Here is a 24,906-nt window from a genome sequence, read left to right as displayed (position 1 = left end):
TCTTTGATGTCTGTTCCCTAGCCTAGCCTGGTACTGTTATCGTTTCATTCCCAAAACATGTAACTAACACCTGCAATGTAGTACTGTTTATAGTCTTGCCCCTTTGTAATAATCAGCACTTGCAGCTCGGACTGTGTAAGGGCCTAGTTATACCTGATGCTTCTCAATAAACTTACCTGCTTCTGGATGGTTGTCTGAGCGAGTTATTTTATGGGAATTGCCCAAGGGAAAGCCTTACATTGAGCTGCAAGTCTTTTGCCCCAGCTCCTGCTCCTGTACCACGTTTGGACAGCTATGGCAGGAAACGGGGATGACAAGAAGGATGGAGACAACACTGTGCCCGAGAAGCCCGATCCTGACCCTTCGGAAGGGAAGTCAACTGGGAAGACGCCCAGTGGAGCTGACTCTGGATCGGGTCTGGGTACAAAGCCCAAGACGAGCCGGTTGAGTACCTGGCTGGAGTCCCCCCGAAGTTGGTCAATTTCGAGGGACAAAGTGCGGTCTCGGAGGACTGCTTTTTCCGGGGTTGGGTTCGAGGAAGACCCGGCCCGAAAGGAAGCACTGTGGCAGCACCAGATGGACGAGGAACACCAGCAATGGCAAAGGGAGCGGCAGGGCATGGTTGCCCGGATGGATACCATGCACGCCGTACTGTTGGACTTAGCTCAAGCATTTGACGACTTGCAGCAGAACCCGCCGCAGCCTGCAGCACCCGCAGGAGGCGGACAACTCGCGGCTCCCATGGCTCCCATGCTGCCAGCCCATCCTGCTCCACCGGCGCGATGGGACTTAAAAATTGCCTACGATGGGTCGAGCGACCAGTTAACGTTCTTTTTGGTCCAAGTGGATATTTTTATGCAGGAGCAAACTGGGACTTTCACTTCAGATGAGAGTCGGGTCCAGTATATTGCCACGCGGCCGCGTGGATGGTGTTGCAATATGAACTCCGTTCCCCTGTACTGCGAAGCCTCGATGAATTCATGATAGCCCTCCGGCACCGATTCGAGGATCCGCACTTGGGTGAGAGAGCAAAAACAGCCTTGCTGCAGCTGCGCCAAGGGACTAAGTCGGTGGCACAGTATGCAAGTGAATTCCAACTGCTCTTGAGTAAAATCTTGGACTGCAGTGAGGCTACCCGGGTGCAATATTTCCGTGAGGGTCTGAATCCGGAATTGCAACACTGGGCGTTTATGCAAGGTAACCCTCCAGATGTGGAAGGCTGGGTCCGGCATGCAGCTGACATCGAGAACCGAAAGCAGTTACTACTCTTGTCCAAACAACATACAGGTCGAGAGACCAAAGTCCGTGGAGACAGGCCAGGTGGTCCGAAGGACTCTCGCTTCCCCTCGGGGGGAGGACTGTCGGTGGCGGAGCACCGCAAACGCTTCGAGAGCGGGGCCTGTCTCATTTGCGGAGGTAAGGGAAACTTTGCTTCTCAGTGCCCTTCCCGGGCCGGACACCCAGGACCACCCCGGCGGGCAGCGGCCGAACCGGAGAAAACTCACGCTGAGGGGCAACCTCGACGCCGAAGTGGCGCACCTGGCAGACGGAGTACGCCTTCAGCTCTACAAGCACAACCCGACCCTGGAGCGTCGAAAGCTACTGGCCCATCGGGGCCACGGATTACAAACGAAACCTTGGGCTCATCGAAGTCACGGATTACAAATCCCGAGTCGACCTCCTCCAGCGGCGAGGAGGAATGGGACCCGGAGGCAAAAAACGCCGCCGGTCTGCTGTAAAGGGGGCTCCTCAGCAGACCGCTCCGGACCTTGCGCAGGGAGCTCCAATTATGGTAAGCGATCAGGAGGACAATGTATATATGAAAGTAACCCTCACATTGCCTAAGGAGGGACCTGTAGTGAGGGTAACAGCCCTCGTTGATTCTGGCTGTGCCCATACCCTGATAAGTGAGGAAGTAGCCCAACAACTGCGGGTGAAGAGGGTAAGGTTGCCCGAGCCCATCCAATTCTCCCAGATGGACGGTAGTGACTTTAGGGGGGGTCCAGTCACCCACCGTACGGCCACGTTTGTGATGGGCATGAGAGAACATTGGGAACGGCTTCATTTTACCATTGCCTCCATCAAGACTCCCGTGGTATTGGGGATGAATTGGTTGCTGGGACATAACCCCTCCATAGACTGGGTCGAGCGGACCCTTACTTTCCCCCACTCCCTGTGTGAGCACCACGGAAAGGAAAGGGCGCTTACAAGCCAAGTGGCTGCTTTGGTAGAGGCACCACCAACCAAAGCTTTAAAGTCACAACTCCCCAAAGAATATACCCAGTTTGCCAATGTGTTCGATGTTCGGGAATGTGATGAATTACCCCCGCACCGGGACACCGATTGTGCGATCGAAGTGGTGGGGGACGGCAAGCTTTCATTGAGCCCAAATGAAAAGGCCGTGCTACGGGACTATTTGGATTCCAATCTGGCACGGGGTTTTATTTGCCCCTCTAAAGCACCATATTCGGCTCCCGCCTTCTTTGTAAAGAAGAAAACGGGGGATTTAAGACTTTGTATTGATTTTCGTAGACTGAATGCAGTCACTTAGTCTAATGCGTACCCCTCCTCTCATTCCAGACCTCTCGCACAATTGAAGGAGGGCCGGATTTTCATTAAACTGGACTTAGTGGAAGCCTACCACCGCATCCGAATAAGGGAAGGGGATGAACCTAAAACTGCATTTTCTTGTTGCTTTGGGATGTTTGAATATTTAGTGATGCCCTTCGGACTTACAGGGGCTCCGAGTGTGTTCATGCAGTTGATTAACGAAGTTCTTCATGATTTATTATTCCGTGGAGTTGTTGTTTATCTTGATGATATTCTCATTTATACCAAAACAATGGAAGAGCACGTACGGTTTTGCGTGAAGTGTTGCAGCGGTCGCGTGCCCATAAACTGTTTGCCAAAGTTTCTAAGTGTGACTTCCACCAGCCCTCCATTACCTTTTTGGGGTATGTCATATCCCACCAAGGCTTAGAAATGGACCCCGACAAGGTTCGGGCAGTAGTCGAGTGGGACCCCCCCCCCACTATGCGTAGGCAACTACAACAATTCCTGGGATTTGCAAACTTTTATCGGAACTTTATTTCGAACTTTGCTCAGGTAGCGCTCCCTCCCACCTTGCTGTTGCGCACGAAAGGAAAGGGAGCGGCTGCCACATTACCGTCTGCTAAACTACAGTGGACTTCAGACTGTCAACAGGCGTTTGATATGCTCAAACGGTTATTTACGTCAGAACCCATTCTCATTCACCCTGACTGTGAAAAGCCTTTTGTAGTCCAAGTAGATGCTTTTGACGTTGCCATGGGGGGAGCCCTTCTGCAACGAGACGAGAGCGGCCAGTTGAAACCGTGTGCTTATTTTTCTAAAAAATTCTCCAAATCTGAAATAAACTGGGCCATTTGGGAGAAGGAAGCTGCGGCTGTGAAACATGCTATCACTATTTGGAGACATTTTTTGGAAGGGGCAGAGGTTCCCTTTGAGGTCTGGAGCGTCACAAAAATCTAGAAGCCTTAAAAGGGACTAGAAAGTTAACGGCAAAACAAGTTCGTTGGGCCCAGTTCTTTGCTAAATTCCGGTTTGTCCTTAAACATGTGCCTGGCAAGGACAATTCTTTGGCGGATGCCTTGTCCCGACTCCCCCAATATCGGAATGACTTTGACCGACCGCTTGAGTCATTGTTCACGCCTGAACAGAGGGGGGAAGTGTCAGGGCTGTCAGTCATCACCCGTTCCCAAGCTCGAGCTAGAGACTCCGCTCCTCTTCAAGGAGTTCTGGAGACTTTTCAGCTGCGGCTAAAGGAAGCCTCGCAGTTGGAGGAAGAGAATCAGACCCTTCCCCCGAACCTTACTCGACAGGGGGATTTTTGGTTTCAGGGAAATAGACTGTATGTACCTGAGACTCTTAGAAAGGAGGTATTGGGAATGGTGCATGGAGCCAAACTTGAAGGACATTTTGGGTTTGTTAAATCATTCCATTTGCTTCGACGTCAGTTTTGGTGGCCAGGCATGAGAGCTGATGTTGAATTGTTTGTGCGCAGCTGTCCCACCTGCGCCACTGCGAAGAAATGTATGGGAAAGCCGCCAGGCCTTTTTAAGCCTCTAGAGACCCCGACCATGCTTGGGAAGTAATAGCCACGGACTTCATCACCGATTTGCCCCCAAGCCGGGGTAAAACTGTTTTGTGGGTGATAACTGACTTATTTTCTAAACAGGTTCATTTTGTTCCTTGTGCTGGGTTGCCTTCGGCTCAAAAGTTGGCACGGTTGTTCTTAAATCACGTGGTAAAACTACATTCTGTCCCACAGAAGGTCCTTTCCAACAGAGGGGCCCAGTTCGTGGCCAGATTTTGGAGAGCCTTCCTGAAAGTGATGGGGGTAAAAGAGCAAGGCTTGTCTTCTGCTTACCACCCTCAAACTGATGGCCAAACTGAACATGTAAACGCTGTAGTGGAGTGTTATTTACGGTGTTATGTGAATTACCACTAGGACAATTGGGTGGATTTGTTGCCTTTTGCTGAATATGCCTATAATAACGCCCCTCATTCCTCCACAGGTTTCAGTCCTTTTCAGGTCGTGTATGGAAAGGAATTTGGGCCATTTGGGTCCGCTACCATTACCCCTGAGATGGAGGGAGTGCAAAGGGTAAAGGACTGGGTGCAGGTGGTACAAACGACTTGGCCCTGGCTTCAGAAAAATATGGAGCGGGCAAAACGCAAGTACAAGGACCAAGCAGATAAACATCGATCCCCCGGGTGGGAACTCAAGGTGGGCGGTCAGGTCTATCTCTCCACCAAAAACCTACGATCACTGCGTCCTTGTAAAAAGCTCAGTGACAAGTATGTGGGTCCTTACCCTATCACTCGAGTGATCAATGACGTCACGGTGGAGTTGGCTCTTCCCAAATCCCTTCGAGGGGTACATCCGGTGTTTCATATTAGCCTGCTCAAACCATACACCGCAGCCCCCAGTTCCATCCTCAACCCAAACCAGAGGTTCCTACGGTTGTGGGGGGGGGGAGTGCATCTTGAGGTCTCTAAAGTGTTGGATTCTAAACTGAAAAAAGGGAAATTGTTTTATTTGGTTTGCTGGAAACATCTGGGCCCCGCACAGGACGAATGGGTGGCGGCTCCTTGTGTGGCGGCCCCCCAGTTGGTACAAGAATTCCATGCCGCTTATCCCCACAAGCCGCGTCCCGATGAGGCGAGGGTAGGGGGGCCTTAAGGGGGGCAGAATGTGAGGTACTACCCTGTTTCTCTTGCTGTTCTGCCCGTACAAGTGGTGGTTCAGACTTTTGCTGGAATATTGGTTCAGGCTTTAGCTGCAGTGTTCTCTGCATAGGCCTCTGTTGGAATGTCCCGACCACTCTCCTCTCCCCGTTCCCCCCTCCCTCCTGACCTTGACTTCTACAGGATTGTGCTAATGAGCTTCCTTGAGATCTTTGATGTCTGTTCCCTAGCATAGCCTGGTACTGTTATTGTTTCATTCCCAAAACATGTAACTAACACCTGCAATGTAGTACTGTTTATAGTCTTGCCCTTTTGTAATAATCAGCACTTGCAGCTCGGACTGTGTAAGGGCCTAGTTATACCTGATGCTTCTCAATAAACTTACCTGCTTCTGGATGGTCGTCTGAGCGAGTTATTTTATGGGAATTGCCCAGGGTGGCTGGAAAGCCTTACAAATAGCTGGTCATGGAGGATCTCATTAATGAGTTTCATGAAGACCCCCGGGGCCCCTTTTAATCCAAACGGCATCACCATAAATTCGAACATCCCAAAGCAACTGGAGAAAGCTGTCAGAGATTCATCCCCCTCCCGAATTCTGACTCTGTAATAAGCCTCAATTAAATCCAACTGAATGAAAATGTGTCCTTCCTTAAATTGTCCTAAGAGATCAGGAATGAGGGGGATGGGGTAGGCATTCGTTTGAGTAACAGCATTGAGTTTCCGGAAGTCAATACACAAATGCAAATCCCCCGGTTTTTTTTCATGAAAAAGGCTGGTGCCGAACAGGGCGAGGTGGACGGTCGGATGAAACCGCAAGCCGAGTTTTTGTCTAAAAACTCGTGGAGCTCCGTTCGTTCTGCAGGGCTCATTGGGTAGATCTTACTCTTTGGTAGTTTTCCATCCCCCACCACCTCAATAGCACAGTCCGTCCGGCGGTGGGGAGGTAAAACATCACACTCCTGCACATTGAATACATCCGCAAAGTCCTGATAGTCGTGTGGCAAGTGGGTTGGACTGGGGGGGGGGGTCCACGGCAAGAGCAAGGGTTGGCATGATTATGGTTTTAACAGCCATGTCATGTTGGTGTAATTCACACAATGAGCTATCAAACGTTAAAGTCCCAGCGTCCCAGTTTATGGCGGGACTGTGTCCTTTGAGGCAATTTGCTCCCAACACCACCACATATCTAACATTAGGCACAATAGTATGGTTGATTTGTTCCCAGTGGTGGCCAATTCCCATTGCCACCCCATCAGTACGACGATCTACCGGGGGCCACTTGAAGTCACTGCCGTCCATCTGGGCGAACTGGACCAGAGCAGGCAGAGGGACTGACTTCACCTGGAGCGCCTTAAACGTGGTTTCGTTTATTAACGAGCGGGCACATCCAGAGTCAATTAAGGCTTTTACTTGTAACTGAGGACCCTTTCTATAATGTTGTAATATGACATCTACATACATAGTCTCTTCACTCACCATGAAGGGGGCTTTGGGTCTTGCCCCGGGCTTTGCAGGAGCTCCTGCAGGGGTCTGCGGTATTGCCCCCTCTTTGTATATATGCCAAATGCTTTCCCTTAGCCTTTCACTAGTAACATAATGTAAGCTCTAATCCTGCGGCAAACCCATAAACAGACTCCAGCAGATGGCAAGTCCACAAAAGCAGTTTTATTGATAAAGCACGACAGGTTACAGAAGTCATATTCAAGATGTTACTAGTGAAAGGCTAAGAGAAAGCATTTGGCATATATACAAAGCAATAAGAGATAGCCAGTAACCCTGGCAACCCCCCTCCCAGTGGCAGGAAGGAGAACTTGGCAATTCCTACCCTGAAGGAATCTAAACACGGGGCATGGAGTGGTGATCTAATCTGGCCTCGGAGAGAACTGCAAAACAACACCTGGGAGCGCAACCATGAACTGTCTTCATGGCCTGCTCCTGACACATGTGGTGATTGGAGGGGGGCAACTTTATTCTGAACAAATCTCTTATATTGAGGGATGAAATAATCTGGCAACAGGGAAACTCCCCAGATCTGCCCAAAGGGCTCATGAACAACAGTGTTGTATCCTGGTACTTAAAAATCCACACACCCCCAAGCTGAATAAGAAGTCAGTAAAGCCTGCAATTTTGCCCTCTTCTCCTGAGGAGGACATTCCTCCCCCTTGTTATTCTTCAGTGTACCCTTCTTTACCACCTCCCCCGGTACAGCCTTTAAATCAGTCTGCCAGCTCAGATTCAGCTGAAGCCCTTGCCCCTGATGCAGGTCTGGCTAGAATTTCAGCTCTCGAGGTCACAGCACAGTCTACCTCTGAGTCTAGTTTGGCTGCTGTTTCTCCTGTGACCCAACAACACACTCCTTTGGTGACAGCCCCAGTCCCTGCCAGCAATCCTGCCTCTAATTTTGCCTTCAACCCCTTTGTAACCCAGCAAGATCCCTTTTCAAGTCCAGGCGTTTATTCCCCCAATCAAACTTTACCAAGTTAGATTTTGGCTACCCCCTCCACTTCTGAAAACTGGTTTGGCAATTCGTTTTTTCAGAAGCTGATGGAAAGCAGGGGCACATCATCCACTCCCCGATCTTATCCAGGCACTGCTGGGGCAGGCATCTTACCTCTTAGGACCACAACTGGGCCAATTTATTATAATGCTCAGGGAAATGTACAGGGGGGTGACCCAGTGTATACATACACTCCTTTTACAACAACAGACCTCCTTAACTGGAAAGCCCACACCCTTTCCTATACTGAGAAGCCTCAGGCCATGATAGACCTTTTTCAGTCTATTTTTGCCACCCATAACCCTACCTGGCCAGACTGTCGTCAACTTCTCCTGACCTTGTTAAACATAGAAGAGAGAAGGAGAGTGGCTACTGCCGCTATAGCATCCCTAGAAGGACTGGCCCCAGGTGACAGAAATAATGCCAGACAGTGGGCAACCCAAGCATTCCCAGATGAAGACCCTCAATGGGAGAGATTATGAAGCCCTTATGAATAATGGGAGAAATTATGAAGCCCTTATTAGATATCGAACATCTCTCCTGGCAGGATTAAAGACAGGAGCACAAAAAGCAACCAATATCAGTAAAACAGGAGAAGTGATTCAGGGAAAAGATGAAAGTCCGGCTATGTTCTATGAGAGGTTGTGTGAAGCTTATAGACTGTACACCCCTTTTGACCCAGAGGCAAAAGAAAATCAACGGATGGTTAATTCAGCTTTTGTTACTCAGTCTTTTTCTGACATTAAGAGAAAGCTTCAAAAGTTAGAGGGCTTTGCAGGGAAAAATGCTTCTGAATTAACTGAAATTGCTAGCAAGGTTTATACGAATTGGGATGTACAAGACCGGAGGGAGCAGGATAGGAAAATGCGGAAAAAGGCGGATTTACTAGCAGGTGCTCTGGGCATTCCCAGGCAGCAAACAGAGGGTTCAGCACCGCCTCGGGGATGCGGTCGTGGGGCTTCCCAGAGAGGAACCCTCACCCGAATAGGGATTAATCAGTGCGCTTATAGTTGGGGGGAGGGGCATTGGAAAAATGAGTGCCCGAATCGTGAATCTGGCGGATTTTCTTGTGGGAGGGGGCAAAACAGGGGAAATTTTCGTGGCCGTGTGAGAAATGACAGATATGAATGAGAGGGAGAACTAGCTGGCCAAATGACGCTCCACCAGTATGATTCTGGCATGTATCCCCCACCTGAAGGGCTTCAGCCATTGTTCCAAGACTGAAGCCGACCAGGCTCCATCCCTTTAGGCCCTCAGGAGCCCATGGTCTGCATGTTTGTAGGGGGCCATCCTGTAAATTTCATGATTGATACTGGGGCTCAGCACCCTGTAGTAACCAGACCAGTGGGACCCCCCAGTAACCGGAGCACTACTATAGTGGGAGCCACAGGGGCAAAAGTCTATTCCTCCAGAGCCGAAAGTGCCAGCTAGGAAACCACTCTGTCACTCATTCATTTCTGTATTTACCTGAATGTCCCATAGCCCTTTTGGGTTGAGATGTCCGGAGTAAATTGCAGGCTACCATAACTTTTGAACCAGATGGAACGGCATCCCTGACTCTGCCCCAGAAGCCTGCAACTTGCTCCCTCACTATGCCACTGACTGAGGAATGGTGCCTATTTGCTCTCCTCTCAGAAGAAGCATCCCTCAATAACAGTTTACCCTCTGATTTCCAAGATGTCCCAGGGGTTTGGGCTGAGGGAAACCCGCCAGGACTGGCGCACAATGTACTTCCAATCATAATTGAGCTGAAGCCAGGAGCCAGACCCATTCACCTCCGCCAGTCCCACTGCCCTTTAAGGCTCGCCAAGGAATTCAAAAACACCTTGACCGCCTTCTGCAGCATGGCATCCTCCAACCTTGCCAGTCCGCCTGGAATACCCCTCTCCTACCTGTCCAAAAGCCCAGTCCAGGACCTCAGAGCTATAAATAGGTCCATAGTGACACTGCATCCAGTGGTCCCGAACCCATATGTGCTCTTGGGACTCATACCTGCCTCTGCCACCCATTTCTCTATCTTAGACTTAAAGGATGCCTTCTTTTGTTTAAGATTGGCCCAGCCCAACCAGGACTATTTTGCGTTCCAGTGGTCAGCAGGGGGGGGTCATGGGTCAGGCCACGCCCCGAGGTGCCATGCCCAGAGGTCAAGATAGACAACTCACCTGGTGCAGACTCCCTCAGGGATTCAAAAATAGTCCAACTCTCTTCAGCACTGCCCTGGCATCAGACCTTGACCCCTTCTATGACCACCCCACAGCGGCAACCCTGCTTCAGTATGTAGATAACCTCCTGATAGCAGCGGTCACTAGGGAACACTGTCTTAGTGAAACTCACCAGCTTTTACAATTGCTGTATGAAGCTGGCTACCGGGTCTCTAAGCAAAAAGCTCAAATTGCCCAGAAGCAAGTCAAGTACCTAGGCTTTCAAATTAGCCAACATCAGCGTTCTTTGGGTTGGGGGAGGAAAGAAGCTGTCTGTGCAATTCCCAGACCCTCCAGTCGCCATGAGGTTCGGGAATTTCTAGGAACAGAAGGGTTCTGCAGAATCTGGATCCCCAACTATGCCCTTATGGCCAAACCCCTATATGAAGCCACCCGGGGAGATGAAAAAGGGGCCTTTAAATGGACTAAAGAACAGGACAACAGCTTTAAACAAATTTTAAAAAGCCCTTATGGAGGCCCCAGCCCTCGGCCTTCCAGATGTAAACAAGCCTTTCACCCTGTATGTAGATGAAATACAAGGGGTTGCTCAAGGTGTACTGATTCAAAGACTGGGTGCATGGGAACAACCAGTGGCCTATCTCTCAAAACAAATAGACTCTGTAGCAAAAGGGTGGCCACACTGTTTGAGAGCCATTGTGCCACTGCCCTCCTGGTTCAGGAAGCTGATAAACTGACTTTTGGACAGACTCTGCTTGTCAGGCTGTTATCTCGGTTTCGATGTTGCCTCTGTTCCTTTGCTGAACCGTCCAGACTTCAAGGACGGCTCCACATACCAAAGCCTGGGAACGCTACTCCTGGGAAAGTGTGCTCTGCTTATGCTTTGTAATCTCCCGCCGTTTTCAAGCTTTATATTGCCAACTAGCTAGCAAGACACTCATAGCTGTCATCTTATCCTCAATGCACTGTATTGCCTATTTGACCAGTAAAAGCCATCTGCTTGGATTCTAAATGTCTCTGTGGTGATTTCTGGTTCTTTGGGTCAAGAGCTCACATTATGACAGCTATCCCTACAACTCTTCCTCAACGATCCCCTAGTCAGGCTGGAGCCCTGGAGGGTTCGCCTGCCACTCAGATGGGAGCTAGGAGGTCGCTCTCCGAGTGAACCGTGACTACTACTCCTTGGAACCCTGGAGTCCTCATTTGAGGATCCTACCCTTCTACAGGACATAGTCGCTGAACTCTTTAGGACTAATTTAGAGGTTTGCCGCTTGAGGGGACTGGTACAGACACAGTGGCAATCTCTAGTGAGAGTTCTCTGCATGTTAACGTCGGAGGATACTAATACTCGTCTAGACCTCCAGGATTTTGATCAGTTGCTGGATGATGCCCGGCTGGCAACTGAGGACTTACAAGTACTAACCGGATTATTGGACAAGCTTATTGCCCGGGAGACTCTCCCATCCACGGCTCTGTCAGGCTGCTATCTCGGTTTCGTTATTGCCTCTGTCTCTGCGCTGTATTGTCTGCCCCCCAAGGTCGCATACCTAGGCCTGGGAACTCAGCTCCTGGGAAACTGTATTCAGCCTGTGCGTGTAATCTCCCGCCTTTCCTGCCTTATAATATCTCCCAGCTAGTGAGTCTCTCATAGCTGTCATTTTATTCGTTTGCACTGTATGCCTATTTGACCAGTAAAAGCCATCTGTTTGGACTCTATCTGACTTTGTGGTGATTTCTGGTTCTGTGGGCCAAGGGCTGACATTATGACAGCTATCCCTTCTCTTCACCATTCTACTAGCCAGGCTGGAGCCCAGGGGGGTTCGCCTGCCACTTGGATGGGAGCTGTGCAGCTCTCCAGGTGATCTACACCCTGGAGCCCTTCTCTGAGGATCCTACTCTGTTACAAGACTTAATCGCTGAACTTTTCCGGACGACCCGAGAGGTTTGCCGCTTGAGGGGACTGGTACAGGAACAGTGGCAATCTCTTAAAGGACGTCTCTGGATGTTAACGTCGGAGGATACTGATGCTCGTCTAGATCTTCAGGACTTGGATCAATTACTGGACGATGCCCGATTGGCAACTGAGGATTTACAAATATTAACTGGACTTTTGGATAATCTTATTTCTCGAGAAACTCTTTCTACCATGGCGGGAGCCCCGCCAGAGGGTTTTTCCCTGATCCCGGATGCAGCCAGCTGTCAGGCTGAGGCCAAGCGAGTCGCTATTAGCACCGCTCTTCTCCTTGTGGAATGTACAAAGGACACCCCGGTAGCCACCTTGGCTCAAGTTTTGACCTCGACTTTTGGAGCCGAGGCACCCGCACTGGCGGTTCGAGTACAACCTCTGCTGGGCGGGGAACCCGACCCCCTACTCACACTCCTGGAGACAGAACTTTTGCCGCGCATTACGGCAGAGACTGCCCTAAGACTTGAGAACGCCAAAGTTCTTGCGGATCAGCAAGCCGCCGAAGCGGCTAAGGTCGCAAGAGAGAGAGAGGCTGCGGAAGCAGCCAGGGCGGCTGCAGCAAGGATTAGGAATCTGGCGAACGTGGACACGCGCCCCAAGGACAATGTACTAGGGCTATCGGGTCTGTCTTTTTCCCCGGCGTTTGTCCCGTCGCGCGCGACCCAACGCGCACGCCGTTTGGCTAACCGACGTCGAGACTCAGGAGAGTCTGAAGACGAGGATTTATATGGGGATAGCTCTCAATGGGCCACAAGCTTCCGGACCAGTAAGCCTCATCTTACTGGTGGCCCGAGTGAGGAGGTTCATCTCTTACGAGCCCAGAATCGGGAGCTCTCCGACCGTGTTGATCAACTCCAGGAAGTAATGGAACTTATGCTTCAAGAGAACAGGCAATTACAACAAACCCTGATAGCTCAGAGACAGCCCATTCCGATACCGGGTCAGGGGGTACCCGTACAGCCACCCGCTAATGTGCCTGCTCCACCCTTGCCTCCTGGAGCTCCTGTTGCTCCTCCGCCCGGACCACCCGTGCAACCACCCGCTAATGTGCCTGCTCCACCCTTGCCTCCTGGAGCTCCTGTTGCTCCTCCACCCGGACCACCCGTGCAACCGGGTCAACCTGCGCCCGGCCCTTGGAAGCAACTCAAATTGAGGACTACGTATGATGGATCTCTCGAGACTTTGCCTTGTTTCTTGCATCAAGTGGACAGTTATATGCGAGAACAAGGACAACTTTTCCCCACGGAAGATAGCCGGGTGCGTTACGTAGCTTCCCTTCTGACAGGTAAAGCGGCTGACTGGATGGTCCTCCAGTTTGACACCCGCTCTCGTGCTATTCGTTCCCTCAACAACTTCATGACTGCCCTGAGAAGGAGGTTTGAGGACCCCTTCCTGGGGGAAAGAGCCAAAACGGAACTCTTACAATTAAAACAAGGCTCTGCTACAGTTCGAGAATTTGCCGATGAATTTCAACGACTGGCAAGTAAAATTGTAGGTTGGCCCGAGACCACCCTGATCCATCATTTCAGGGAAGCCTTGCATCCTGACATTCTGAACTGGTCTTACATGCGAGGCGATCCCGATACCCTCGAAGACTGGATCCTATTAGCCGAGGAAGTGGAAAGCCGCCGACGCTTTATTTCTCTCGTCCGTCAAAAGCACAAGGAAAAAGGCACCCAAAAGCCTCAACCCAAGGCACCACTGCTCGTCCCACGAAATCCCCCACGTCCGCCCCAGGAACGTGAAGCCCGATTTCAGAGGGGTGCCTGTCTTACTTGCGGAGAAATGGGCCACTTTGCAGCCGTTTGCCCACGCCGCCAGGAATTATTTCGTCCCAACACGACAACCCGCGCCCGAGGTCGTCCACCACGCAGCGGCACCGCGGCCACCCGCAGCGCAGCTCCGGGAAGACCCACACCCTCTGCACTCCATGCCGGGGACCCAGCCTCCCTGCCTACTACCAACGACCCCGCCGGGTCTCGGATTACAAGTGCCCCATTGGGGGACGACTTTCCCTCTTCGGATGAGGAAAATCCTTGGATTTCTCCAGCCTTAAACCTGGAATCTCCCCTCGACTTGTCAAAAAACGGCTCCGGTCTGTGGTGAATGGAGCGTCTCCACAGACCTCTCAGGATCTTCCTATCAAACCGAATGCTCCTACCAAAATCAAAGAAGTGGACTCCACCGTCTACGTGGATGCAGTTTTACAACAACTTAACGGTGGCCCACAAATCCCCGTCAAAGCACTAATTGACTCCGGTTGCTGTCGCACTCTCATAAGCGAAACCACTTTTGCTGCACTCAGAGCCGACTCTGAGGCTTTACCCGCCCCCGTCCAATTTGCCCAAATGGACGGAAGCCATTTCCAGGGGGGTCCAGTTGATCACCGCACCATAGGGGTGGCAATGGGAATTGGTTCCCACTGGGAACAAATAGACTTCACTATAGCCCCTATCCGATTTGAAGTGGTCTTGGGAATTAACTGGATTAAAGGACATAGTCCCAGTATTGATTGGGAAACAAACACTATCTCCTTCGCTAGTCCCACCTGCGACCAGCATCGGCAAAACTTTGCTCTGCTATATCCGCCCGTTCCAGCATTAACCTCTACTGCCCCAGCACCACCGGCTCTACCCGCTGTATACCGGGACTTTGAAGATGTCTTCGACCTTAGGGAATGTGATGCCTTACCCCCCCACCGGGCCTCAGACTGTGCGATTGAAGTGGTAAAGGACTGCACATTAACCAAGAGTAAGATTTACCCTATGAGCGCTTCCGAGCGCACTGTCCTCCGGGACTTTTTGGACAAAAACCTCGCCAGAGGGTTCATTCGCCCTTCGAATGCCCCAAACTCGGCCCCCGCGTTTTTCGTCCGGAAAAAAGAGGGCGACCTTCGCCTGTGCATTGACTTCAGAAAGCTCAATGCGGTTACCCAGACCAACGCCTATCCTATCCCATTAATATCCGATATTTTGGGACAATTACAGGAAGGCCGTGTGTTCTCTAAATTAGACTTGGTGGAAGCTTACTACCGAGTTCGTATCCGCAAAGGGGATGAGCACCTCACTGCCTTCTCTAGCTGTTTTGGAATGTATGAATTCCTTGTGATGCCGTTTGGATTAAAAGGGGCCCCGGGGGTCTTCATGCAACTCATCAATGAAATCCTACATGACCTTCTATATCGTGGGGTGGTGGTCTACTTAGATGACATTCTCATTTATTCGAAAACTATGGACGAGCATGTGGCTCTGGTCAGGGAAGTTCTGCAACGCCTGCGTAACCATCAACTTTTCGCAAAACTAGCTAAGTGCGAATTTCACCAAAGCAAACTCACGTTTTTGGGATACATTATCTCCCACCAAGGTCTTCGCATGGACCCCGCCAAAGTCCAAGCCGTCCTCGATTGGACTCCCCCCACCAACCGGAAGCAAGTACAGCAATTTCTGGGATTTGCAAACTTCTATCGAGGATTCATCCCTAACTTCGCCCAGGTGGCTCTACCCATTACGGACCTACTGAAAACTAAGGGAAAAGTAAGCTCGGCTGCCTTGCCCTCCGCAAAAATCCTATGGACTGAGCAATGCCAAGCCGCCTTTCTGGCCCTCAAACGCCTCTTCACTTCGGAGCCGGTGCTACAGCACCCAGACCCAAATCAAATGTTCATTGTGCAAGTCGATGCTTCCGATGTAGCCATGGGAGGGGCTCTCCTCCAGCAAGGACCGGATGGTGTTCTTCACCCTTGCGCTTACTTTTCAAAAAAATTTGCGCACGCTCAATTAAACTGGCCCATCTGGGAGAAAGAGGCCTCAGCAGTTCATCATGCACTGACTCTATGGCGACAATTCTTGGAAGGGTCTAAAGTCCCCTTTGAGGTTTGGACCGATCACAAAAATCTAGCTGCCCTCACGGGGTCCCATAAGCTATCGGCGAAACAACAACGGTGGGTGGAGTTCTTTGCGCAGTTCCGTTTCACCCTGAAGCACGTCCCTGGGAAGCAGAACGTTCTCGCGGATGCCCTCTCCCGTTTACCACAATATCCGGTAAAACTCGAAAGACCCACCAACTCTCTGTTCACCCCTATGCAACGTGGGGCTCTACCTATGCTGGCTGTGCAAACTCGATCCCAGCATCAGCACACCTTACCCAACGTACAAGCTCCGCCAGCCCAACCGACTGCCCAGCCGCCACCGCAACAAACCGGAGTTCCCGCCCTTCCTACCCCTCCGACCGCCCAGCCGCCTGCAGTCTGCGCGCCGCCGCATGTAAGCACTAGCCCCATAACTGTTTCTAAGATCTCCATGGCCGACGGGGGGGCCCCCTCCAAAATCCCCATCTCCGAGTCCTTTTTAACTGTCCTTCGGGACCAGTGCCTTTTAGAACGCACCGCTCATACCCTACCTCCTGGTGTTTTGGAACAAGGAGGCTCCTGGTACAAGGACTCGAAATTGTATGTACCCAAAGCTCTCCGAAAGGACGTTTTACATTTAGCTCATGGAGCCAAAACAGCTGGGCACTTTGGGTTTCTGAAAACCCTTCACTTATTGCGCAGACAGTTCTGGTGGGGGGGAATGCGTTCCGACATTGACTCCTTCATCCGCAGCTGTCCCGTTTGTGCCGCTGCGAAACGATCGCAGGGAAAACCCCCGGGACTGCTACAACCTCTTGAAACGCCCAGCAAACCTTGGGAAGTGATTGCTATGGACTTCATGACTGATCTCCCTCTCAGTGGGGGTAAAACTGTGTTGTGGGTTGTTACTGATTTGTTTTCTAAGCAAATACATTTGATTCCATGCGCAGGGATCCCCTCTGCTCAGAAACTGGCCCGCCTCTTCGTGACGCATATCTTTCGCTTACATTCGTTTCCGCGTAAGATAATTTGTGACCGCGGAAGTGGTTTCGTTTCTAAGTTTTGGAAAGCTTTCCTCAAGTTGGTGGGAGTGGAACAAGGGTTGTCTAGTGCATACCATCCTCAAACCGATGGTCAAACTGAACGTGTCAATGCTGTACTTGAATGTTATTTACGCTGTTATGTTAACTACCACCAGGATAACTGGGTGGAACTGTTACCTTTAGCAGAATATGCCTACAATAATGCCATGCATCAATCCACAGGTTTTAGCCCATTTTTTGCTGTGTATGGACAAGATTTCAGTCCCATCGCTCCTGCAGATGATGTAGAGGGGGAGGGGAACCCCGACATTGCCTCCTGGGCACACGCCCTCCGTACCACTTGGCCCTGGCTCGTTAGCAACCTCGACCGGGCCAAACGTAAATACAAAGCGCAAGCTGACAAACATCGCTCCCCCGGGGGTGATCTGCAAGTGGGTGCTTTGGTTTACCTTTCCACCAAAAATCTCCGTTCCACCCAACCGTGCCATAAGCTCAGTGCTAAATACATTGGCCCTTTCCCCATCACCCGGGTCATAAACCCTGTCACGGTGGAACTGGCTCTCCCCAAATCCTTGAGGCGTGTGCATCCTGTTTTCCACATTAGCCTCCTCAAACCCCATGTTGCTTCTCCACAGTGGCATCCGGAACCACCTCCTGCGCAACCCATCATGGTGGGGGGGGAGGAACACTTCGAAGTCTCCAAGATCCTTGACTCCCGTGTTCACCATGGCAACCTGCAATATTTAGTCCGTTGGAAACATTTCCCCCCTGCCTATGACGAATGGGTGCGCGCACGGGATGTCTCCGCCCCCGACCTCGTCGACGCCTTTCACATTGCTTACCCAGATAGGCCAGCCCCCTTGCGAACTGGGAGGGGGCCTTGAGGGGAGCAGAATGTCAGGCTGCTATCTCGGTTTCGTTATTGCCTCTGTCTCTGCGCTGTATTGTCTGCCCCCCAAGGTCGCATACCTAGGCCTGGGAACTCAGCTCCTGGGAAACTGTATTCAGCCTGTGCGTGTAATCTCCCGCCTTTCCTGCCTTATAATATCTCCCAGCTAGTGAGTCTCTCATAGCTGTCATTTTATTCGTTTGCACTGTATGCCTATTTGACCAGTAAAAGCCATCTGTTTGGACTCTATCTGACTTTGTGGTGATTTCTGGTTCTGTGGGCCAAGGGCTGACAGGCTCTAACCCGTCCTGTTGCCCTGGGAAAAGGTACCATGGCAGGACCCGCGCCGGCAGGTTTTTCCCTGATACCCGATGCAGCTAGCTGTCAAGCTGAAGCCAAGCGGGTTGCTATCCAGACGGCTCTCCTCTTTGCGGATTGTACAAAGGATACGGTAGCCACCTTGGCTCAACGTTTGGTCTCGACGTTTGGGGCCGATGCACCCGCGATTGCGGTTCGAATACAACCATTGCTGGGCGGGGAACCCGACCCCATACTCACACTCCTGGAAACGGAACTTTTACCGCACATTACAGCAGCTGCAGCCCTGAGACTTGAAAACGAAAAGGTTCTCGCGGATAAAGAAGCTGCTGAAGCTGCTAAAGCGGCAGCCGAGGCTCAAGCCGCAAGGGATAAGGAGTTACAGTTGGCTGCGGATCGGGCCTGGACAGGCGGTCGCCCCAAGGACACTGTAAGGAGCGGCCCTCCGTTAGGTCTGTCTTTTCCCCCGGTATTTGCCCCGTCGCGCACGACCCAACGCGCACGCCGCCTTGCAGACCGACGCCAAGACTCCGGAGAGTCTGAGGAAGAGGACCTATATGAGGACAGTTCTCAATGGGCCACGAGTTTTCGGACAAGTAAACCTCATCGTACTGGTGGCCCAGGAGAGGACGTTCACCTGTTACGAGCCCAAAATCGAGAGCTATCTGACCGGGTTGATCAACTCCAAGAGCTAATGGAACGTATGCTTCAGGACAACAGGCAGTTACAGCAAGCCCTGGCAGCCCAGGCACAGCCCGTCCCAATACCGGGTCAGGGGGCACCAGTCCAGCCACCTGCTAATGTGCCTGTGCCACCTCCGCCTCCCGGAGGCCCCGTTTTACCTGCACCCAGGGCACCCGTGCAACCGGGTCAGCCTATGCCCGGTCCTTGGAAACAACTCAAATTGAAAACTACGTACGATTGATCTCTCGAAACCCTACCCTGTTTCTTGCATCAGGTGGACAGCTATATGCGAGAACAAGGACAGTTCTTCCCTACAGAGGACATCCGGGTTCGCTATGTAGCTTCCCTTTTGACAGGTAAAGCAGCCGACTGGATGGTCCTCCAATTCGACACCCGATCCCGCTCTATCCGTTCCCTCAACAATTTCTTGACTGTCTTACGTAGGAGGTTTGAGGACCCCTTTCTGGGGGAACGAGCCAAAGCGGAACTGTTACAACTAAGACAAGGCTCTACTCCAGTTCGAGAATTTGCCGATGAATTTCAAAGATTGGCAAGCAAGATTGTGGGCTGGCCCGAAGCCACCCTAATTCACCATTTCAGGGAAGCCTTACACCCTGACGTTCTGAACTGGTCGTACATGCGGGGTGATCCCGAAACTCTTGAGGATTGGATTCTATTAGCTGAAGAGGTGGAAAGCTGCCGACGCTTTATTTCCCTTGTCCGCCAAAAGTACAAGGAGAAAAGCATCCAAAAGCCCCAGCCCAAGGCACCACCTCCCAATCCACGGAAACCTACGCGTCCACAGGATCGCGAAACCCGATTTCAAAGAGGTGCCTGCCTCATTTGTGGGGAAATGGGCCACTTTGCAGCAGTCTGCCCATACCGCCCTGAACCCTTTCGTCCCAGCACGACAACCCGAGCCAGAGGACGACCACAACGCAGAGGCACCGCGGCCACCCGCAGCGCAGCGCCGGGAAGACCCACACCCTCTGCACTTCACGCTGGAGACTCAGCCATCCTGCCTACATCGAATGACCCCGCCGGGTCTCGGATTATAAGTGCCCCATTGGGGGACAACTTTCCCTCTTCTGATTAAGAGAACCCATGGAATTCTCCGGCTTTAAACCTGGAATCCCCCCTTGATTTGTCAAAAAACGGCTCCGGTCTGTGGTGAGTGGAGCGTCTCCACAGACCTCTGCAGATTCTCCTGCTAAACCGAATGCTCCCACTAAAGTAAAGGAAGTAGAAACCACCGTTTATGTGGACGCAATTTTACAACACCATGAAGGTGGTCCCCAACTACCCGTTAAGGCACTCATTGACTCCGGTTGCAGTCGCACTCTCATAAACGAAGCCACATTTGCAGCACTCAAAGTCGAGTCTGAGGCTTTACCAGCCCCCGTCCAATTTGCCCAAATGGACGGGAGCCATTTCCAGGGGGGCCCAGTTGATCATCGTACCACAGGGGTGGCGATGGGAATTGGCTCCCACTGGGAGCAAATAGACTTTACCATAGCCCCTATCCGATTTGAAGTAGTTCTGGGAATTAACTGGATTAAAGGTCATTGTCCCAGTATAGACTGGGAGACGAACACGATCTCCTTTGCCAACCCCAAATGTGACCAGCACCGGCAGCAAGTTGCGCTGCTATCTCCACCCGCTCCAGCATTAATCTCCGATGTCCCATCACCGCCATCCCTCCCTCCTGTATACCAGGACTTTGCGGATGTCTTCAACATTAAAGAATGTGATGCCTTACCCCCCCACCGGACCACTGACTGTGCAATTGAAGTGGTGAAGGACTGCACACTAACCAAGAGTAAAATCTACCCTATGAGCACTTCCTTGCGCACTGTACTACGGGACTTTTTAGACAAAAACCTTGCCAGAGGGTTCATTCGCCCATCGAATGCTCCCAACTCAGCCCCCGCATTTTTCGTCCGAAAAAAGGAGGGTGACCTACGCCTCTGCATTGACTTCAGAAAACTCAATGCAGTTACTCAAGCCAACGCCTATCCTATACCACTAATATCAGATATTTTGGGACAACTACAAGAGGGACGTATTTTCTCTAAATTGGACCTAGTAGAAGCCTACTACCGCGTCCGTATCCGTGAGGGGGACGAACCCCTCACTGCCTTCTCTAGCTGCTTTGGAATGTTTGAATTCCTTGTGATGCCCTTCGGGTTGAAAGGGGCCCCGGGAGTCTTCATGCAACTCATCAACGAAATCCTTCATGATTTACTATACCGCGGGGTGGTGGTTTATTTAGACGACATTCTTATTTATTCAGAAACCATGGACGAGCACGTCTCATTGGTCCAAGAAGTTCTACACCGCCTACGCAACCACCAACTCTTTGCAAAACTGGCTAAATGCGAATTTCACCAGAGCAAAATAACTTTCTTGGGATATATAATCTCCCACCATGGCCTTAGCATGGACCCGGCCAAGGTCTGTTCCGTCCTCGATTGGACACCTCCCACCAACCGCAAGCAAGTACAACAGTTTCTAGGCTTTGGTAATTTCTACAGCGGATTTATTCCTAACTTCGCCCAAATAGCACTGCCCATCACCGACCTTCTGAAAACCAAAGGTAAAGAAAACTCTGCCACATTGCCCTCCGCTAAGATACTGTGGACTGATCAATGCCAGACCGCCTTTGTAGCCCTCAAACGCCTTTTCACATTGGAACCTGTGCTACGGCACCCAGACCCTAACCGAATGTTCATTGTACAAGTCGATGCCTCCGACGTAGCTATGGGGGGGGGCCCTACTGCAAAGAGGACCAGATGGTCTCCTTCACCCCTGCGCTTACTTCTCTAAAATATTTGCGCACTCCCAATTGAACTGGCCTATTTGGGAAAAAGAAGCCTCCGCTGTTCACCATGCACTTACTCTATGGCGACAATTCCTGGAAGGGTCTAAAGTCCCCTTCGAAGTTTGGACCGATCACAAGAATCTAGCCGCCCTCACAGGAACCCATAAGTTATCCGCGAAACAACAGCGTTGGCGGAATTCTTTGCGCAGTTTCGTTTTGTCCTGAAGCATGTCCCAGGAAAACAAAACGTTCTCGCGGATGCTCTCTCCCGATTGCCTCAATACCCGGCGAAACTCGATCGGCCAACAGACTCTTTATTTACGCCCGCACAAAGAGAAGCCCTACCCGTATTGGCTGTGCAAACTCGATCCCAAACGCTACCATAGCGACAGCACACAGTCACCGGCGTGCAAACTCCTCCAACCCTACCGGCTGCCCAGCTGCCCCCGCAACGGAAAACCACGTTGACCGACGCTGCAGCTCCTCCAACCCAACTGGCCACCCAACCGCCTGCAGTCTGCGCACCGCAGCACGTAAGCACTTCCCCCTCGTCAGCCCCCCTAACTGCTCCTACTGCCACTTTAATCAAGGGGGGGGGTTCCCGTCTCCGATTCTTTCTTAAAGTCCCTTCGGGAACAATGCCTTATGGAACACTCCAATCAAACCCTGCCTCCTGGTGTAATCGAACAAGGAGGTTCTTGGTACAAAGACTCGAAATTGTATGTGCCCAAAACGCTCCGAAAAGACGTTTTACACTTGGCCCATGGAGTAAAGACCGCTGGACACTTTGGGTTCCTAAAGACCCTTCACCTGTTGCGCAGACAATTTTGGTGGGGGGGAATGCGTTCTGATATTGACTCTTTTATTCGCAGTTGTCCTATTTGCGCCACAGTCAAACGATCTCAAGGCAAGCCCCCAGGACTACTGCAACCACTTGAAATACCCTCCAAACCCTGGGAAGTGATTGCTATGGATTTTATGACGGATCTCCCTCTCAGCAGGGGAAAAACTGTATTATGGGTTATCACTGACTTATTTTCTAAGCAAATACATTTGGTTCCATGTGCGGGGATCCCCTCCGCTCAGAAATTGGCCCGCCTCTTCGTGTCACATGTCTTTAGACTACATTCGTTTCCGCGCAAGATAATCTGCGACCGCGGCAGTAGTTTTGTTGCAAAGTTTTGGAAAGCTTTTCTCAAATTGGTGGGGGTGGAGCAGGGATTGTCTAGTGCATACCATCCCCAAACGGATGGCCAAACCGAACGTGTTAATGCTGTACTTGAATGTTATTTGCGCTGTTATGTCAATTACCACCAAGATAACTGGGTAGAATTGTTGCCTTTTGCAGAATATGCTTACAATAATGCTGTACATCAGTCCACTGGTTTCAGCCCGTTTTATGCAATATATGGACAGGACTTCGGTCCTATCACCCCAATGGAAGATTTGGAGGGGGAGGGGGATGCAGACATTGCCTCTTGGGCACACACCCTCCGCACCACATGGCCCTGGCTGGTTAGCAACCTTGACCGAGCCAAGCGCAAATACAAAGCACAGGCTGATAAGCATCGGTCCCCCGGTGGGGACCTACAAGTGGGTAACCTGGTATACCTATCCACCAAGAACCTGCGTTCCACCAGTCCGTGCCATAAGCTCAACGCTAAGTACATTGGCCCATTCCCCATCATTCGCATCATAAATCTTGTCACGGTGGAACTATCTCTCCCCAAAACCCTAAGGCGTGTGCACCCCGTTTTCCGCATCAGCCTCCTGAAGCCCCATATTGCTTCTCCGCAATGGCATCCAGAACCGCCTCCTGAACAGCCCCTAATGGTGGGGGGGGGGAGAACATTTCGAGGTCTCCAAAATCCTAGACTCCCGCATTCACCATGGGGTCTTGCAATATTTGGTCCGCTGGAAACACTTCCCTCCTGCCTATGACGAATGGGTTCGCGCACGAGATGTCTCCGCCCCCAAACTCGTCAATGCCTTTCACATTGCCTACCCAGACAGACCAGCCCCCTTGCAGAATGGGAGGGGGCCTTAAGGGGAGCAGGATGTCAGGCTGTTATCTCGGTTTCGATGTTGCCTCTGTTCCTTTGCTGAACAGTCCAGACTTCAAGGACGGCTCCACATACCAAAGCCTGGGAACGCTACTCCTGGGAAAGTGTGCTCTGTTTATGCTTTGTAATCTCCCGCCGTTTTCAAGCTTTATATTGCCAACTAGCTAGCAAGACACTCATAGCTGTCATCTTATCCTCAATGCACTGTATTGCCTATTTGACCAGTAAAAGCCATCTGCTTGGATTCTAAATGTCTCTGTGGTGATTTCTGGTTCTTTGGGTCAAGAGCTCACAAGTGCCCCATTCTGTTACAGCATTGATGGACTCTAAAGGAAACTACTGGTTCACCAATCAACGAATGACTAAGTACCAAGGACTGCTGAGTGAGAATCCCCGCATCACTCTGGAGACCTGTAAGACTCTCAACCCAGCCACCCTGCTCCCAGTGTCCGAGGGGAAGCCAACCCATGATTGCCTGGAAGTAATGGATGAGGTCTTCTCCAGTCGCCCTGACCTTCGAGACAAGCCATGGACCAAGGCAGATGTGACCTATTATACCGATGGTAGCAGTTTTGTGCAGGAAGGTCTTCGCAAGTCCGGATATGCAGTGGTGACACAAGCCCAAGTGATTGAAGCCAAACCTCTGCCTCCCTGTACTTCAGCACAAAAGGCAGAGCTGATTGCTCTTACCAGGGCCCTGCTACTAGCTGCAGACCTCACAGTGAACATCTACACCGACTCCAAGTATGCCTTCCTGACCCTACATGCCCATGGAGCCCTGTACAAAGAAAAGGGACTGCTGACCGCCGGAGGAAAGGACTTAGCCCACAGCACCAAGATCCTGACTCTCTTGGATGCAGTATGGGTCCCAAAGAAGGTGGCAGTTATGTACTGCAAAGGACACCAGAAGAGAAACTCCCTGATCGCCCAAGGCAACCACTTCGTGGACCGAACAGCCAGGGAAGCTGCCCTCCAGCCTATATCAGAGGACCCTGTTGGAGCTCTGTTTCCTGTTCCCTTGTCTGAGTGGGAACCCAGGTATTCAAGCGCTGAATGAGAATGGTTCAAGACAGAGCCTGGAACCTACCAATCTGACAAGTGGTTCCGTCTACAAGATGGACACATCGTGGTTCCCCAGGCCCTTGCTTCAACAGTGGTACAAGCCTTCCACAATGCCACCCATGGAGGAAAGACTGCCCTCACAGCTGCCATCAGCCCTATCCTGTATGTGCCTCGGCTTGCAACTTTGGCTCAAGCTGTCAGCCAGCAATGTGTGCCCAGTTCAACGCTAAACAAGGACCCAAACACCCGCCACTGGTGCAGCAGGCAGGAGGCCTGCCTTTCGAGGATCTGGTGATTGACTTTACCGAAATGCCCCGGGCACAAGGGA

At 51.4% G+C, this 24,906-nt stretch overlaps 1 pseudogene; it reads left to right on the top strand.

Moving 5' to 3' along the window:
• Window positions 1-576: 576 nt before the first annotated feature.
• LOC130486450 (uncharacterized) lies at window positions 577-24,573 on the top strand (annotated as a pseudogene).
• Window positions 24,574-24,906: the final 333 nt, after the last annotated feature.

The sequence above is a fragment of the Euleptes europaea genome, chromosome 13 (assembly GCF_029931775.1).
Source record: "Euleptes europaea isolate rEulEur1 chromosome 13, rEulEur1.hap1, whole genome shotgun sequence".
NCBI classification, from domain to species: Eukaryota; Metazoa; Chordata; class Lepidosauria; order Squamata; family Sphaerodactylidae; genus Euleptes; species Euleptes europaea.
The sequence above is the reverse complement of the archived record's forward strand: the minus strand, read 5'-3'. Positions and strand labels throughout refer to the sequence as shown.